Here is a 17,646-nt window from a genome sequence, read left to right on the forward strand (position 1 = left end):
GCACCTGAACCCAAGGTAACGCTAAATGCCTCAGGACCAGACAAAGAAACTGGGCAGGACTTGCCCTGGGCTCGTCTGAGTTCAGTGGATCTGAATCTGAGTCTAAGCTGCACAGTCATGAAAACGCCAGTGGTTCAATAAGCAGCCCTGGCCCCCTGCAGAAGCAATTCTACCCTGTGGTTACTCTATCTTCTAAGAGTTGTTGAAGGCAAAGTGCACCTGATACTTGTCAGCTTTCATTACCACCTTGTGCCCTACCTGCCCTGACCTTGCTGGAACTGGAACACAATAAAGAACACATCTCAAACCTGTGCTGGTTTATTCTGACACTTATTCATTAATCCTCTCATTTGTTAAATCAGAGACTCTGCTGGGTATACAGTGTTGAATAAGACAAGCATGCTTCCTGTATTCATGGAGCTGAACTTCAACCAGGGAGACTGACCTTGAGAAAGTAGGAGTTCCCCCATTCCAAATAAAAACCATTCGTCACCTTTCTTCCTATTATTCTAGTCACAAAGTGCTAAGAAAGCCTACAGCTGACACTCCTGGTGCCCTGCCTTTAGCCCTAAGGCCTTCCCATGTCTGGCTGCCCTGTGACTTCACCATCAGTACCTGCTTCTCTCTGCCAGGGGCCTTTCCCAAAGCCACAGAAGCAAGTGCAGTGGATGAACATCGTTGGGAGTCCTCAGTCAGTGAATGACAGAGAGTCAGAGTATAAATACCCCAGCTCCCCATCCCTACAACTGGTTTAACTCTGAGTTGGGGGTACTTTTTTGTTTCGGTTTGGTTTTAGGCTTGGTTTTTCACATTTCCGAGAACTTCCCGCAGGATTAAGCTTGATGACACAGCTCACTGCCTCCTCTCCTTCCCTGCCCCACCTCCCTGCTCCCCACCAATGTTTCCTGAACTTCCCAAAAGGCTACTTGCACTTAAATCTCAGGGTCTATTTCTGGAAAAACCCAAACTATTATAAAACCTAATTTCCCTTTAATTCATTTTTATTCAATTCACTAACTATTGATTACAGGCATTCTATTGGTACTTGATAATATTATGAAGTTCATAGTCAGATAAGGGAGAAAAAGCTGAAATACAACCAGCTTAAATACACTGCAGACATACAAATGAAATGTCTATAAGTATATAACAATTAAGTTTGCTGGAATTGGGTTAGGATAGGCTTTATGGAAGAAAGGACAACAGATCTGGGCTGAAAGTAAAGCTGTGTCTCTCAAAGTTTTTTACATAATCAGCTGCCTAAGGAGCTCTTTTCAGACTTTTTTTTCCTCTAATTGCCTCCCTCACCCCCCTGAAATTTTAATAGCACAGGTATATCGTGAATCTGTTTACATTCTGTGGTAGAGATATTCCCATTATAACATCTAAGTTGTTTCCCATTCCAAGAACCAATTTTTGCCACCATTGAAAATGCATGAAATAAAAAGGAGGGGAGGCCGATACAGGTAAAGAAACACCTTGAGAAGTGCCAAAAGATATGAATGTGAATAGCTTACAGAGGCAGAGATAAGTAGTCCAATTTGGTCTGTGATAAATTAAAAATGGCTGCAAATTCTTTGACACCCCTCACCTCAAGAGGAAGGGTCTATGTCCTTCTGGTTCAACCTTTAAGAGACTGGCAGCTTCCAGCTATTGTCTCTTCAACAGTAGGTCTTGGAATCTAGCCACCATGCTATGAGGAAGCTCAAACAGCCCCAAGGAGAGAAACATGCAGACAGGAAACAGCACAACCCAGCTGTGCTCCTAGCCAACAACCAGCACCAACTTGCCAGTCACACAAACAAGCCATCTTGAAGTAGATCCTTTAGCCCTTGTTGAACTGCCTCAGCTGACCCCACAGAGCTCTGTCCAAACTGCAGATTTGTGAGCAAAATAATTGGTCATTATTGATCTACACATCTAATTTTGGAAATGACATGTTACAGAGCAATACATAACTGGAACATGGTGCTTGTAACCACTACTCAAAGCTACCAAATCTCACAGCAAAGTCACTACACATTCACACACCACAGTCTTAACCAGGCTTTATTCATTGCTTTTGACTGGGCTGCATACTGAGAAACTCAAGCAAACGCTGGGTAAACAAGTTGGGTAAACAAGCTTAAGTGACTGACTCATTAATATGGTTACAGGTCGTACTTTGCTTGTTAAATATATAATTTTTTTAATTTTAAGTAAGGCTGTTCTTGTTTTTGAGTCAATTAGCTTGTCAGTAAAAACTATCACAAGTCTTTGTGAACAACAACATTTTTGTATTTCCAAAAACCAGGAAGATAATAAATATTTTCAAGTAATAAAGAAAATAAGCCACCAGCCCTGAAAGAGTAGTTCAAAACAAGACAGAATCAAGTGGAAAATATTTTCAGTTACACACGGTGGGCAAACCTTTTCCACCTTCATCCTGGAGGACAGTAGAATGAGGGATAAAGCAAAGGAGTAAATAAGTGATTCTAATACACTCTCACCTTCATGTTACCTTAATTCCTCTCTGAGGGCTCCTGGTCTTAAATTATCTTTTGATCTAAAACAAATAAGACCATTTCTTACCATTGCTTCCATTCACCACCTTCAATCAAATATTGACCTAAACATGGGCCACTCAATATTATGATTCAGAGTTATTTAAAAAGGTATTTTTGCAGGACTAACATGAATAATCATGGTATCACAACTGCATGATACAAATGACACACATTTCATTCATTTCCTCTCTCAGGAAACAGACCCCAGTGGACTTTCCAATTTTTTGCAACCAAAAGGAGCGTTTGGGAAAGATTTTTTCTTCCATAAAATCTCCTGCTAATGCCAGCTGGACTTTTAGGGGGAGAGGGAAATTCTGCGATTGCTTAAGATGGCTTTTACTACCCCGTGCTCACTGCCTTCCATCATGCCCCTCAAGTACAACACAGCTCCCTGCACTTGTTCCAAAAAATAATATCTATCAAAGCTACAAATTCAAAGCAGGTGCATATTTAGCATATAATTTTAGAACAACTTTATATTTCCTTATAAAGTTGCGTTCAGCATGCTCGTAAAATCTGGATTTTTGCAGTTTCGTCCAAAGTTCCTACAACCTTTTTTTTCTTAAAGACAATTAGCAAATTAAATTAAAATCAAGAAGGATAAAAAAACTTGACTCCCACCAGTGAATTGGCTTGGTAAACAACCTTAGGTCCACATCTAAGCATACATTAATTGGTTCCATTTGGCTCAGAGATCCCCTCAGCTCAGAGTCACACACCCAGCAGACTCTGGCCTGGGGACATATGATTTTTAGTTCCTGGATTCAGCGCACAGTCCCAATACAGCTTTCGCTATTTGTTGTTTCTATTAGGTAACCAGGTTCTCAAATTCAAAAGCCTGCATTCCGGCAAGGTTCAAAAACTTTAGTTGACACTGATAGCACTGATGATACGAACACAAGATATTTTCCTATAGCATTCATTCTGCAGATAAGCCATGGCTGGCTTCAGTAATTCTTGAACGATGTCTGCATCTACTATGTCATCTGTTAATGTTTTACTCAACCCTACCATGAAAAAGAGAAAGGAACTGTAGAAGCCCTAAATACCTAAATATTTCTTTTGTATGACAGACATTTTCACGTGCTTTTTTCCTAATCCTGCAATTAGCAAAAGGAAGCAAAATAACCTACTGTGGGCCAGGAGGAATGCGCCAGTGGCTCAAGAATACATTTAAGAAGCTTCACTTCTTCCACGACAGTGAGGGTCACTTGAATTTAAATGTTGGTTCCACCTCTTACTAGATGCATGAACTTGGAAGTTCACATAACCTTCCAAGCTGCAGGCTGCTCATCTGTAGATGGGGACATTTATAGTGCTTACACTTCACTGGGCACAGGTCCTGACTCAGGGCAAGAGCTGGGAAGTTAGTCATAATTGCAATGCAAATCATTACATAACTAATGTCATTCATTACTAGGCTTATTTTCTTCCTTCCTTCCTTTGGGTTTGGTTTTTTGCTTTTCTCATTTCTCGTTTCTCAATTCTTCATCATGTTACTTTCCTTTCCTTATTGCACTGATTTCAACATTGCTTCTTTTCATCTCTCTGAAACACCAAGTAACCTATTTGCATTAGTGACCTATTTATTGATGGGTGAATTCTGCAGATTGCTGGTTTTGCCCTCTGATAAAAAAAGGATTAACAAGAAAAGATGCTGATTGGACAGGTCAGGGAGAATGACTACCCAATTAAAGCCCTGACATCTTACATCATCATCATCGTCATCATCATCTTGCCTAACATCTACTGAACTGTATTTCAGGTGCTATTTGAGGCGTAATGACTCAGGAAATGCTTAAACCAACTTTGCAGAACTCACAACTGAGGAACAAAGAAGTTTGATAACTTAGCCCACGTGTACCCAAAAGTCAAAATGCCCAAAACTGGGCTCCTTGTCTTCTCCAGGTCCCCTCCAGGAAACTTCTCCTCTCTCCAGGGTACCTATCTCAGCCCCAGCATCAACAAAGAGGTCAAAGAAAGAGATTAGGACTGCATTTTACTTCTCTTTCTTTCTTAAACTACACATCCACTGAATCACACTACCCAACCAGTTCTTTTTATCAAATCCCTCCACTAGTATGTTTTTATATTATCAGAAGCTAAGGGGAAAAGGCAGAACCTCCCCTACTTGAGGTGGTCCTGAATTTATGTTGTGATTTCCCCCTCGGATTCTCTACCCTCAGGAGAATGACCACAATGTCACAGCGGGGAAGGCCAGCCGTGTGGCTGCTCATGACAGGCCATCTCCTGTGTCCTGTCCCTCCTGGAAGTCATTAGCTCTTGTCTAGCCTAAACCAGTGAGCTGTGATCTCAGAAGTCATCTTGATTAAGAGTGGTATATAAAGGTTTTAGCATATTTGCTTCAATTCATTTTTTAAGAAAAAAATAAAGGTAATTCTTTTGTTGGTGATTATCCTATTTTCTCACATTTAATTTTTATTGTTTACCCGTCTTTTTCAGTTACTCAAATCCTCCTTGAAATCATGCCTTAAACTCCATGGTTCATTTTCTATAAGTGGCCAGGATGAAAACATCCCATTCATTTTGCATGTATGTTTGTTCATTACACTCAAGTAAATGTATTTTATTACTTATAAAGGCATTTTGAATTGCCCAAATGGAAATTAATTTTTACCACTTCGGTCTCAAATAGAGCCAAACTATGTGGTCGAGGCTATACGTGCTCTAAAAATTCAGAGGAGGGAAGACTCTCTTATGGTCTGGAGGCATCAGAGAAAGATTTGAAAGAGAAGTGGACCCATCCATGTGCACTGGGCATGAGTGAGGAGAGGGAGGGACGGCAGGACATGTGCACTGACCACGCCAAGAGCCAAGCCAACTCAGGGTGAGGCTCAGTTAGACTTTACACAGACTAAGGCCCCAACCTGAAGCCAGACCCTCTCTGTAAAGATCAGATACAAAAACTCCGTCCAAAGAAATTGCATGTCATCTTCTTAACCACTGGCTCATTCACACACTCACCCCTCTGGTTTGCACTGCTTGGAAAGGAGGGTGAAAATTCACTCCCCACTTGGTCCCAAGACCTTCAGTAACTCTTGCCACCCCTGAGCGCAATTCTGCTTCTCCTCAACCTAAGGTTCTCAGCCCCCACCCTATTCACACAAGGAAGGAACACCAGTCCAGAGCTTCCGACAACCCTACGCAAAAGTGGGGCGTGGGGTGGAAAACTGACCCAAGATTGGTTGGTCCTCAAAGACGGAACCTGCAAACTGGGGACCCTCATAGCTCTGATTAGCCCACACCTGGTCTTGAGAAACAGAACTAATTCACTTCCATCTCTTCTATGACATGAGCAGAAATCTGGGCTCCTCACGCCCCTGATCTTATGCCCCATGAGGAAAATGCTTCTCACTCAAAGCTACAAAGTCAAACCGTTCAAATGGAGTGATAAACAGGAAACACCAAAGGTAAGTTGGGAGAGACACATGACTCAAAAGGAAGATGAAAGAACAAGACACCCTTAAATTTTTACACCATTTATATACAGATGATAGCACCCCTTTTAAAAAACCTAACCATTCTCATTACTAATCTATTAAAATGATATTTTCCCTTTAATGCAACATTATTATAAAACTCAACCATGCAAGATTCCCAGCTTCTTTTTTTTTTTAATTCTCCTAAAAGCAAAGGTTGCTAGATACAAAGTAAATGCCAGATTTTATCTGGCTGTATGAGAACACAGTCTGTTGAGCTGATTTAAGCAAAGGCAGCTGTGTGTATGTCATTTGTTTGTCCTGGACTTAGCCCTGAATGGAGCAGCACAAAGCTACAGAAAAGGCTGACCACAAGGACCTTTGCTCAGAAACAGCCCAATCTGCCCAGACTCACCTTGTCCCTCTTCTCCTCAAGACAGCCCTTCAGAGGACATGCCCCGCTCACCTCTCTGCCCAGCACAAGCCCAAATAGGCACCAAATACAAGACCCAGGTCAAAGGGTCTGGCTAAGTCTCCTGTAGTTCTAAATAAATGCCGTAATTACATCCACATGCACTTAGTATACAAGTTCCAAATACGAAGTCTCCTTCCTCTTTTAAATCTCTGCTTTATCAGCTTTTACAGAAAGTTCAAATGATCTAATTTTTTCTGGAGTACCATAAAATTATGATTGACGTTTATAAGGATACACCTTAGGCAATGCATGAAACAGAGGTGCCGACTGATTCATCCAAGATTAAATTATCTTCAATGTGATTTTGAGTATTGTAAACATTGCGGTTTATTGGAAATGAGTAATCTTTCAACGTGCATAATCTGTGTGCACAGAGAAGACATTAGATAAATAATTATTGCTCAGTAAATATGTGCTAATATTATGTTTGCAGTGTGACAGAACAAAGCTTTAGCAGAAATAAATGTCAATGTAACTAAGAAAAAGACTTTAAACCTTTGACATGGTGGTTCTCAAAATATAGATTCCAGGCCCAGCATGAGCATCACTTGGGAACTCAATGGAATTGCAGGTTCTCATGCCCTAACTCTGGGGATGGAGCCTGGTAATCTGCCTTCTAGCAACTTCTCCAGGTGATTCTGATATGCACTAATGTTTGAGAATCACAAGACTAAAGGGAAACCTCATTAAAGAGACATCTTCGGATCAGGGCCTTGAAGGTCAGGTGAGCTAACAGGATGTTAACAGACCCAAGGACAGCAAGAGAAAGAACCCAGGGGCAGGAAGGAAATCTTATGTCTAGGAACCAGTAGGTGCTCTAGTTTGGCTGGAATATGTGGTACAAAAAGGTGAACAGCAAAAGATGATGCTTCAAAAAATAGATATGGGTCAGGTGAGGAAAGACTATACTATATTCTGCCATCCATGCAGAGTCAATGAGAACCTGGTGGGAGGGTCTAAGAAGATCAAAGCTACCCATCAGGAAATATTCTTGGGAGTCAGATTTGCTACCACATTATAAAATAACAAATGACAACAGTGAAGCCAAGAACTTACACTGATGCCTTATCTCCAAATATTCCTCTGAGGAAGACATCTCCACTGATAATCAAAAGATTCCAATTCATAGATTACAATATCCTTAGCATCTTAATTTTACATTTAGAAGTCCGGAACCATTGAACTGCAATAGGTCAGCTTGGAAATGACACTCTGCTTTATTTATCTTTGCAGACATTACCAGAGATATTTCTCCCCTCAATGATGAAGACGAGAAATATAGCAAGCATCAGCTGTATGAACAGATTACTTTTTATAATGAAAATGAATAACCCTCTGAATTTGCCTAGGGTGAGGAGGCTGAACACCATAATTAAAAGTAATAAAAGAGACTCCCTAGAACAAGAATTAGGTGATTTTAGGAAACGTACTTAAAATCTTAGGTACTTAAAGGCCACTAGTCCACAGCTCCATTTTAAGCATCCAAGTCTCTGACCATGATCTCTTATTAGTACCTGTGACCCTCAGCATCTTCGACTAGACAGGAACTTCAACCCATTCATCTGTCATCTGTTCCCTGTGACCCACCCTCTCATGTCCTCTCAGCCTTCCTTACCCAACTAAACATCCAAGGTCACTCATCATAACAATTCCCCTCCATACACCTTTAATGACCACTTCATCAAATTCCCTTGGAAAACCAACCCTGGTAAAATACCAACTTTCTGCTCAAGCCAAGGCTGCACACACAGAGATGCACATGACTGGAAAACCCACACATCCATGCTGGCTGGTCTCACATGCAGCTCGTGACCGTGAACCACAAGCAGACAGTTCAGGTTGCTCAGCATTCTCTGCAATTCTTTAATCATCAACTTTCCCCCTCTCTTATATGACTATGTTAACCTCTCCTCTTCTCCATCCTCATCCCCAGCTGAGTGTCCTGCTTCCTACTATGAGTTGAATTGTGTCCTTCAAAAGATATGCTTGAAGTCCTAACCCCTGGAACCTGCAGATGTGACCTTATTTGGAAATAGAGCCTTTGCATATATAATCAAATTAAAATGATGTTATTCTGGATTAGGGTGATCCCTAAGCCAGTGACCGGTGTCCTTCTAAGAAGAGGGAAATTCAGACCCAGACACACATGGGTCTATGCCATGTGACAATGAAGGCAGAGTTTAGAGTGATATGTACAAGCCAAGGAATGCCAAGTACTGCCAGCAACCACCCAAAGCCAGGGAACAAAGAGGCATGGAGTGGACTCTCCCTCAGAAGGAACCAACCCTACTAACAACAGGATTTCAGATTTCTAGCCTCCAGAACTGTGAGAGAATACATTTCTACTGTTTTAAGACTCTGTGGTGGTTAATTTTATGTATCAACATGACTGGACCATGAGGCGCCCAGATATTTGGCCCAACAATATTCTGGATGTTTCTGTGAGGGTTTCTGAAGGAGATGAACATTTGCTCCCAGCACACACCCAGGGAGCTGGACCCAACCCTACTTCACACAAACTTGACCTATGGACTACCTGGGGCCATGCACGGTCAGTGAGGACACATCTTCATGCAATCATTCCAGTGACAGATAAACATAGAGCCGCTGCTCTGTGTGCACCAGGCACGGTGCTTGGCACTAGGAACACAAAAGGAAATAAGAAACCTCAAATGGCTCTAGTTGACTACTGACAAAACTGCCTGGGTAGACAGTCAAGGGGCAGAAAAGGGAAGGGCACAAAATTACCTGGGCTTGCCTGACCAGTGTTTCTAAAATGTAGGAGAGACCCCTGGGGTACATGAGATGAGATGGGTTTTGGTTAGTACACAGATACAGCATTATACAGCATTCAGTCACCTTGTGAGGCGTTATGCCCACTTCAATTCTCTTTCAAACAATATCAAGGAGAAAGTCTCGGTTTGGTGCCCATGTATCCTGAATACCTTTCTTCCACGCTAATCTTCCTTTTTAGCCCAAAGTGTACTGGCTCCCAGCTCAGAGCCTTCAGAAAGCAATAACTGCTCATTATTTTTCCCACTTTATTTTTATTGGCCCCATGTATTTATGGCAGTGCAATTGGTTTCCCATGTAAGGCAATGACATAAATATTTCACAACTTGAAGGTTCGTATGTAGGGGACTTACTGTATAATATATTAAAATTCAATTGGGAGGGTATCATTAGCGGAAAATGTCTAAAGAGGCTCCTTAGGGGGCAATAATGAAAAATTGGGGTTGAGAAAACCTACTCCACTTTCTCAACTTTGGCACTGCTGACATGTGGACCACATAATTCTTTGTGGGGCTGTCCTGGAGTTGCTGGGTGTTTAGCAGCAACCCTGGCCTCTACCCACTCGATAATTGTTGCATCTCCCAGTTGTTTTCAGACGTTGTCAAATATCTCCTGGAAGGAGGGCAAAATTGCCCCCACTACAGAACAGCTGGGCTAGAGGAAACTGCTAGCAGGTATCAAATGCAGGTAGGCAGTGACTCAGACACCTGGCCCAGGGCCCTGAGAAGAGAGACCTCGCAAGGATGTGAACGTCCTCTCTCAAGAGAATGGAAGGAAATTCTTCTGTATCCAGGTTCCTCTCCCAGGGCTCATTTGGCATGGTGCAGAGCCCAGCAATCCTCACTAAATCACACAAAATGATACGTCCATCAGTGCCTCAAACAGATCTTCACCACGAATAAATGTGAGTCCAACCACTAATGCACACCCTGCAACCTAAGGCCTAAAAGGCTTAGGGGTATTTTTCAACCCACTCAGCAAGTTCATTCACGAGCTTATATTTAGACACTCTTAATATTTCAACCAAAAGTAATAGGTTCAGAGCACCAGGGAAGCCATGCAATATGTGAATCAGCACTCTTAAATTGAATTAAGATTTTTAAAAGAATTGGTAAATCAAACCTAAGAAAAATCAATCTCGTCAACAAAAGAGCAGGCTTACAAGAGATAGAGGCATTTTACACATCAGAAACAAGGATTTAGAAGATGGATCCAAAATCCAATTCCACCTTTTACTACCATGTGGCTTTAGGAAACCAAAATAATCTCCAAAATTTAAATGTTATGTGTTTTAAAATTTAAACCTGAAATAGCATATGTGCTATGCTAATAGCACAGGTTGCTAGCACCTAGCAGAATGTCTGACAGGGTTAAAGTTACCCAATGAATATTAGCGGTTTTCCTTCCTTCCTTCCTTCCTTCCTTCCTTCCTTCCTTCTTTCAGTGAGCATGAACACATGCTCTTTATAACTGTAAGTACAAAGATAAAGAAAAAATTATTAGAAGAAAATAGGGGACAAAAAAAACCACACAAAAATACAAAGAATGTAGGGGCAATTCATACTTTACTAATAATTAAGATGAAGACATAGTTCTTTTATACACAAGACAGCTCACCAATTGGCACTGAAGTACCTTTTTTCCCTCTCTGCCAAGATCCATTTCGATGGACTATGTTATGTGGCAACTGCTGTAACCAGTATGTTTCTACTTGTAAGGTGTACCCCTCACTTTCAAGTGTGGCTCCCTTACAACATGACTGAAGACCAAAAGAGGAACCTTTTGATGTTTCTAGTTCTTTCTGTTGTCCCAATATATAAACAGTATTGGGATAAACTGCACTAAAGACTCTGACATTCTCTTTACATAACTGATTCTACTTTACAACTTTGAAATTTCTTTTGGTACAGTAAAAAAAATTCTTGAGCTTTCACAAATAGGACACTAAATCACAAGTGATGATTCAAAGAATCTTAGAAACAGAATAATAGAAAACTAGAGGTTAGAAAAATATATTTTATAGAGCATATGTGAGCAGTTTCCTGATTTCTCGAAGCTTATTTTCCCATCTGTAAACTGGTATTAATAATGAAATAATAATAATAATAATAGCTATAATTTACAGAATTGGTGTGGAAATTAAATTAAATAATGTATTAAAACACCTAGTTCAGTGCCTTGTACAATACCATTCAGTAAGTGCTTTCTTTTATTACACTGAGACATTCTTCTTCTTATTATTATTATTATACAATTCTCTTTTTTTATATCTGAAAAAAAAATAAAGTTCAAAGAGATCAGTCAATTTGCTCATAGTTACACAAGTTAGTAGGAACGAAACTGCAACTTAGACTTTCATGTCCCAGGTCCTTCCATGCTGCTTCCTCAATATACTATTTATTCATCATATCCAAACTGCATTTAAGAGATCAGTGTACATATTCTATTCAGGTTATCTCTTACTGCATAACAAATTACTCCAACATTTAGTTGCTTAAAACAACATCCTTTTTTTTTTTTTTTTTACTAAATCTTATAATTCGGTCAATCGGGAATCTGGGCGGGGCTCAGCTGGGTGATTCTTCTGTTCCACAGGGTGCTGATGAACAGGGCTCAGGGATATTCAGCTGTGCACAGGCTGGTCAGAAAGGCTTCATTCACTTGTCTGATGCCGTGGCTGGCACGGCTAGAAGGCTGGGTTCAAGTGGGACTGCTGGCTAGAAGTCTTGCACGTGGTTTCTCCAGGATGAACTCAAGGTAGCCAGACTTCTTACCTGGTGTCTCAGAGCTCCCAGAGAGCATGTTCTGAAAAGCCTGGGCAGAATCTGCTGCTGGAGAACTTCTTCTGAGCCAGCCTCAAAAGTCTCAGAAAGTCACTTCTGCCACATTCTATTGGTGAAGTCACTAAAGCCAATTCAGATTCAAGGAGGGTGGACTTAGATTCCATCTCCCCATCTCCCAATGGGAGAAACAGCAACAAATCTGCGGCCATTGTCAGTCTACCTCACAGACTCCACGTGGACACAAATGATAATGTCACTGCTCCTGTGAGTCAGGTCTCCGGAGTATTACAAACAAGGGCTTTGTTTTGTTATGTCTCATGTCATGTGTGAATGTGTGTGTGTGTGTGTGAAGAACTTAATTAACATGTAATAAATAAATACAATGCACTTAATAAAATGATATTATAACCTTACTGGAAAATGACCTTTCAGAGTGGTTTTTCCAGAAATAAAAACAGGTAAAATTGATGTCAAGTACAATTTGCTTTCCCAGCCAAATTAAACACTCGTTTCACACAATGAAAGGAAAGCCATATGTTACTTTCAAAATGGCCTCCCAAGAGGGCAGGTAATATTGTGAAGAGGCACTGCAGTTGTGAAATGGAAAGACACTGTCAAAGAGGACTTATTACCTCCATGCATAATAAGAATAATCTCCAGTCCCTTGCCACCGAGCTATGGTCCAGAAAGCCTAATGAAAAATTCTAAGAGGGAATTAAATTTAATTTGTTGTTCTGGGCTTCAGGAAGACCCACAGCTATTCCAAGGGTATACTGTACTTTCTGAGTTTTCAAAACGTAATTTCAAAATGGCTAGTTAAAGTCAGAAGAAGTAAAAAAAATAAAGGACATACACACAAACTAAGTAATTGAATTAAAGCAACAGAAGACCTAAGATGATTTAGTACTAACTCAATCTTTATGATTTAGGCATTTCCCTTAAAAAGAAAAGAAACCCACACAGAGCCTTTCAAAGATATCCTAGAACGAGAGAAAGAGAATGTCATTCTAAAAACTTAGACGAAGGACGTAGGCTTTCACATATTGCTTACTATAAAAATTTGAAGAAAATTTTAGAAAACCATTTTGCAAGTTCACTGGCATATAAGATGTCATCACCTCTAAGAAACAAGGAATTTAAAAACTAAAAAAAATATGAATTTTGAAATGAAATGAAAATAGGATTACATTAAATACAGAGATATTTCTAATTCAAATTCAGGATTATAGGGTTTACATTTAATCCTTCAAACATATATTTACTAAAATCTTGTTTCCTTAGTGACATGAACATAATCACTAATTTGGTTTATTTTATGATGTATACAGAAATATATAATATATATCCTACTATGTGTGTGTTAGTATATGTGAGTGTGAGTGTATGAACACACAAGATAAAGTAACAAAGTAATGAGTAATAAAGTATAAGATATTGTACAATAAGAAACATTAGATAAAATGATTACTTATACAAGTATTATGAATATATGCATTTACATATATATGTAAAAATACATGTGTATATTATACATACACACATACACATATATACATGGAATCAGCTCAGAATAACAATGCCAATATAATTACTATAAAAAGATTAGTAAAACAAATGATTAATAAAAACATTTCAATATATCTTTGCAGATTTTTTTTTTGGTTATATCTCACTAGTAATGGACAAACAGATGAAAATGTTTTAGTCATTTGACATAAATCTTTGCCATGAACTTAAATCACCAACTTGATACAAAGTTACCTCATTTACCTCATTTACATTATTTAACAGTTACCTGTTTAAATTTTGCCTTCAGTTTTTAGAAAATACACATTTTACTCTGCTTTAATTTTATCTATAATTATGTAAAATATTTATATAGTTTTGCAAATTTTTTCTATATTTAGAAAATTCTAGTTTCTATCCCTGGCCCTTCTATCCTGTCCCTCCTTCCTCTATAGTTACCCAATTTTTTTAGTTCTTTGGTTTATACAAAGAACTTGGTTTTGTTTGTTGTACACACACAACACGTACATATATAAACACATACATGCTATACATACATATACACACATATATTCATATTTCTCCATTCCTTCCTTAAACAATAGGATACTATACACAATCTTCCCCACACTGGTGGTTTTTTTTAGCTTAGCAATATGTACTAGAGATAATTTTTAATTTCTTTTCATAACTGAATAGTACTCAGAGCACGGGTATTCCATAGTTTATTAAACTGGTCCCCTCCTTATGGATTTTGAGATATTTCCAGGCTTTTGCTAACACAGTGTTGTAATGAATAGCCCCAGGATTATGTCTTTTTCTATTTTCAGCCAGAGCAATATAGAATTTTGATAAAAACAATGAAGAATCCATTCAAGAGGTCATTTATATAGATCGCAAGTGCTTAAATATATTGCATCGACATTTCATTCTTTTCTTATAAAATGTTACCAAAGATGCAAACTGAGAGAAGCACCAAAATTAAGAATCCAAGGATAGACAAACAAAAAAAAGATACATTATAAGAATGTGGCACCACTTAACAACAGTAATTAGGAGTTATGCTTTAACCTGTCTTATGTAAGTGTACACTATAAATCATGTTTCTTGTTTTAGGAACAGATGAAACAAAATTTGCTATTATACATGTCAAATAAATATAATTAAATTATAGAAACAATGTACATTTAATGTTAAATACATTGTGTTGAATGGTAAACAATTACAACCCAGTTCCATGACAAACCAAAAATTTCTTATCATAACGGAGTACAGCTAATATAATTCATCTTGCCTTTATTTCTGAGATTCATAAAGTAGGCGTATGAGGACACCAATGCCTTGCCTACAGCCTAAGCTGTACATTTCTTTGTAATTCTTCAAATAATGAAATATTGATATTTATTGAATCATTTTTCCTTTTATGACTGTTTTACTACCATTTCAAATTCATTTCCTTCTTTTATTAAAAAAACAAAAAGAAAACTCTGAAAAACTCAATCAATTCAACATCTAGTATTCTGGCTCAAAAGCCAAGGTTATAAAGTGGTGGTAGCACTGAACAGCTGAAATGAAATTTTTCTGAGTTCTTGGTGCAAATCCAACCTATGACAAAATAAAAATCCTGATAGATTTCAGGTTTAAAGAAATAGGAGGCTATAAAATGTTGGCACACTAAGAAAGCAATCTCAACTTTTCAAACAAACATTTTTTGGAAACTATAGGCACAAATCCTCTCCAAATTTATTATCCTTCCCATGGTACTAGGAAGATACAAAAATAAGACACATGAGGTTTTTGCCTGAAAATTTCATAATTTATTAGGGAATTATTTATGCAGCATAAATAGCTTTCAAACATTCACAGCGTGTAAGACAATAATCTGTTCTCAGCATCTGTCCTCGGCAGCAGTTGATATGGTAGCACAACATTTCAGGGTCTAGTTTAGGAGAATCCAGCAAAGAAGCTCTGTTCTCAGACCATCTCTCTGTCCAGAATCTCTCTCGGGTAATCTCACTCTGCGCAATGGTTTGAAACCCCAGCTATATTCCAATAACTCTCAAACATATATGCCTAGACAAGACCTCTCCCCTGTGATCTAGATGTGTATATACACTTGCCTTCTCAGCATCTTTGGTGTCTGAACGAGTATCTCAAAATCAATATGGCCAAAACAGAATACACAGTTCTTTCCCCAAAGAGAAACTTGCCACCATCTCCCCCTCCCAACTCAGTGAATTCGCCTCTTTGTTTAAGCTAAAACCCTAGGAGACACTCTTGAGTTCTCTCTGTCTCCAAGAGTCTACTCCTTATCGATTGATAATTCTATTGTATCTATACTCAAAATAGGTCCCAAATCCAACCATTGCTCACCATCTCCCCCTGACAGAGCACCATCTCTTCTCTAGATTTAGTACAGCAGCTTCATAACTGGCCTCCCCGCCTCCACTTTTGTTTGCTACAACCCATCCTCCAAAACAACAATCAGACATGTTCTTTCTGCAAAAATAGATCATCTGTCAGCTTGCTGTTTAAGGTCCATCACCAGCTTCCCATCACTCATGGGATGAAATTCCAAACTGCCTGCCACAGCACACAAGGTCTAACTCCTGACTACTTTTCCAACCTCATTGTCCTCTTCTGTCCTGCCCCCTCACAATGTGCTAGACACTGTGACCAAGGTTGTTCCCAACCCAAAGCCCTTGCAGATTCTGTCCCTTCCGCTGCAATGTACCCCCCCCATATATTCATGAGACGACCGCCTTTTCATTACTCAAGTTTCAAAGAGCACCTTCTCAGAGAGGCCTCCCATCTCTTCCTGAGCTAAGTATCACATTACGTACATTTTATCTTCTATGCAGTACCAGCACTGCCTAATGTTAGGTTATAGTATGTTACTGTACTATGTTATTTTACATTTTCATTTTTTGTTGGTATGTATACTGTACGTCTCCCACCATGGTTAATAGCAGCCCCTGGAAAGCAAGAACTCTCTTGTTTTCCATACAGTTTTATTGGTACCATTGTTCTGGTACCTAGACACTGCCTGGCTGATGGTTGACTTTTCATTAAATACACATTTTTGCGGTTGACTATAAAACAATGAAATTAATTTTTTCAAATAACAAAGACACAGATAATAAAATAAAGTACAACTGAGGTTAATTAGGGTATGCTTCTCCACAGGAAGTTTTGAATTTATGAAATCTATAAACTCTCCTCCATGACTGAGTTGGAAGAAGCTGCTTATGTTCCATGGAATATATCTCTTTAAGATAAATAGGAAATTTTGAATTTAAAAAATTAATTTAAAAATAAGGATATCTTTCTATCAAAGAAAATCAACAGTATTTTAGTATCTTGCAAATCAGAGCTTGCCTGTATAATGAACACATATCATAATCAAAGAAATTTAATTTTGCAATCAAGTAACAAATGTTCCTACATATGCTATACACACAACACCCCCAATATAATTTCTATCATCAACACTTTTAGGAAGGTCAACTTGAAACTCATGCTGCTTTTCCTCATTCTGGCAGGAGGCAACAGATTCCACCACTGGGGAGAACTTGGAGAAGGGAACTTGATTCATTGTGAAGCTACTGAACTGAGTGGTAGCTCTGCTGCTTCACTCCCCCAACTCATGCTGGGTCCAGTGGGAACAGAGGCCCTGGCCATCTATGAAGCTATTATAATTCCTTCTCAAGTAAGCAAATCAACCTGCCCTTCCCTTCTTTACTGGGGCCAATCAAGTGAAGACCTATGGAGAGCTGTTCCCAGGAAGCGTATCCCAAAGCTTGGGGTTCTATTTTTTTTTCTTTTTACCAAACAGTTTCTGAGAAAATAGTTGATGGTTGAACTAACATCAGTATGGGGTCCGTACATATAGACGCTATAATGGTATCTGTTGAGAAGCTGGTCCAAATCTCTATCTGTTGTATATCTCACTGTAGCATGTCTGTGAGTGACTGTATCTTGTCTCCCCCACTCCACCAGCAGCTCCTCTGAGAAAAGGAAAAAGTCTTTTCAACCCAGTATCACCAGAAACCAGGATACATTTTAGCACATGGTAAGCACTCAAGGCATGCTTGTGGGATGAA

At 39.1% G+C, this 17,646-nt stretch overlaps 1 protein-coding gene across 8 annotated transcripts in view; it reads right to left on the reverse strand.

The window, feature by feature from the left end:
- The window catches only part of PID1 (phosphotyrosine interaction domain containing 1), a 240,655-nt gene that overhangs the window by 155,548 nt on the left and 67,461 nt on the right, over window positions 1-17,646 (reverse strand). The window contains exon 1 of one of the 8 annotated variants that reach the window (XM_036857184.1): window positions 10,635-10,654. The exons of the other annotated variants lie outside the window; for them this stretch is intronic. The gene's annotated coding sequence lies outside the window, so the exon portion shown is untranslated. Of the gene's footprint in view, window positions 1-10,634; window positions 10,655-17,646 lie in introns of those variants that run through there. 8 annotated transcript variants of the gene reach the window in all.

Source organism: Balaenoptera musculus, chromosome 7 (assembly GCF_009873245.2).
Source record: "Balaenoptera musculus isolate JJ_BM4_2016_0621 chromosome 7, mBalMus1.pri.v3, whole genome shotgun sequence".
Classification (NCBI taxonomy): domain Eukaryota; kingdom Metazoa; phylum Chordata; class Mammalia; order Artiodactyla; family Balaenopteridae; genus Balaenoptera; species Balaenoptera musculus.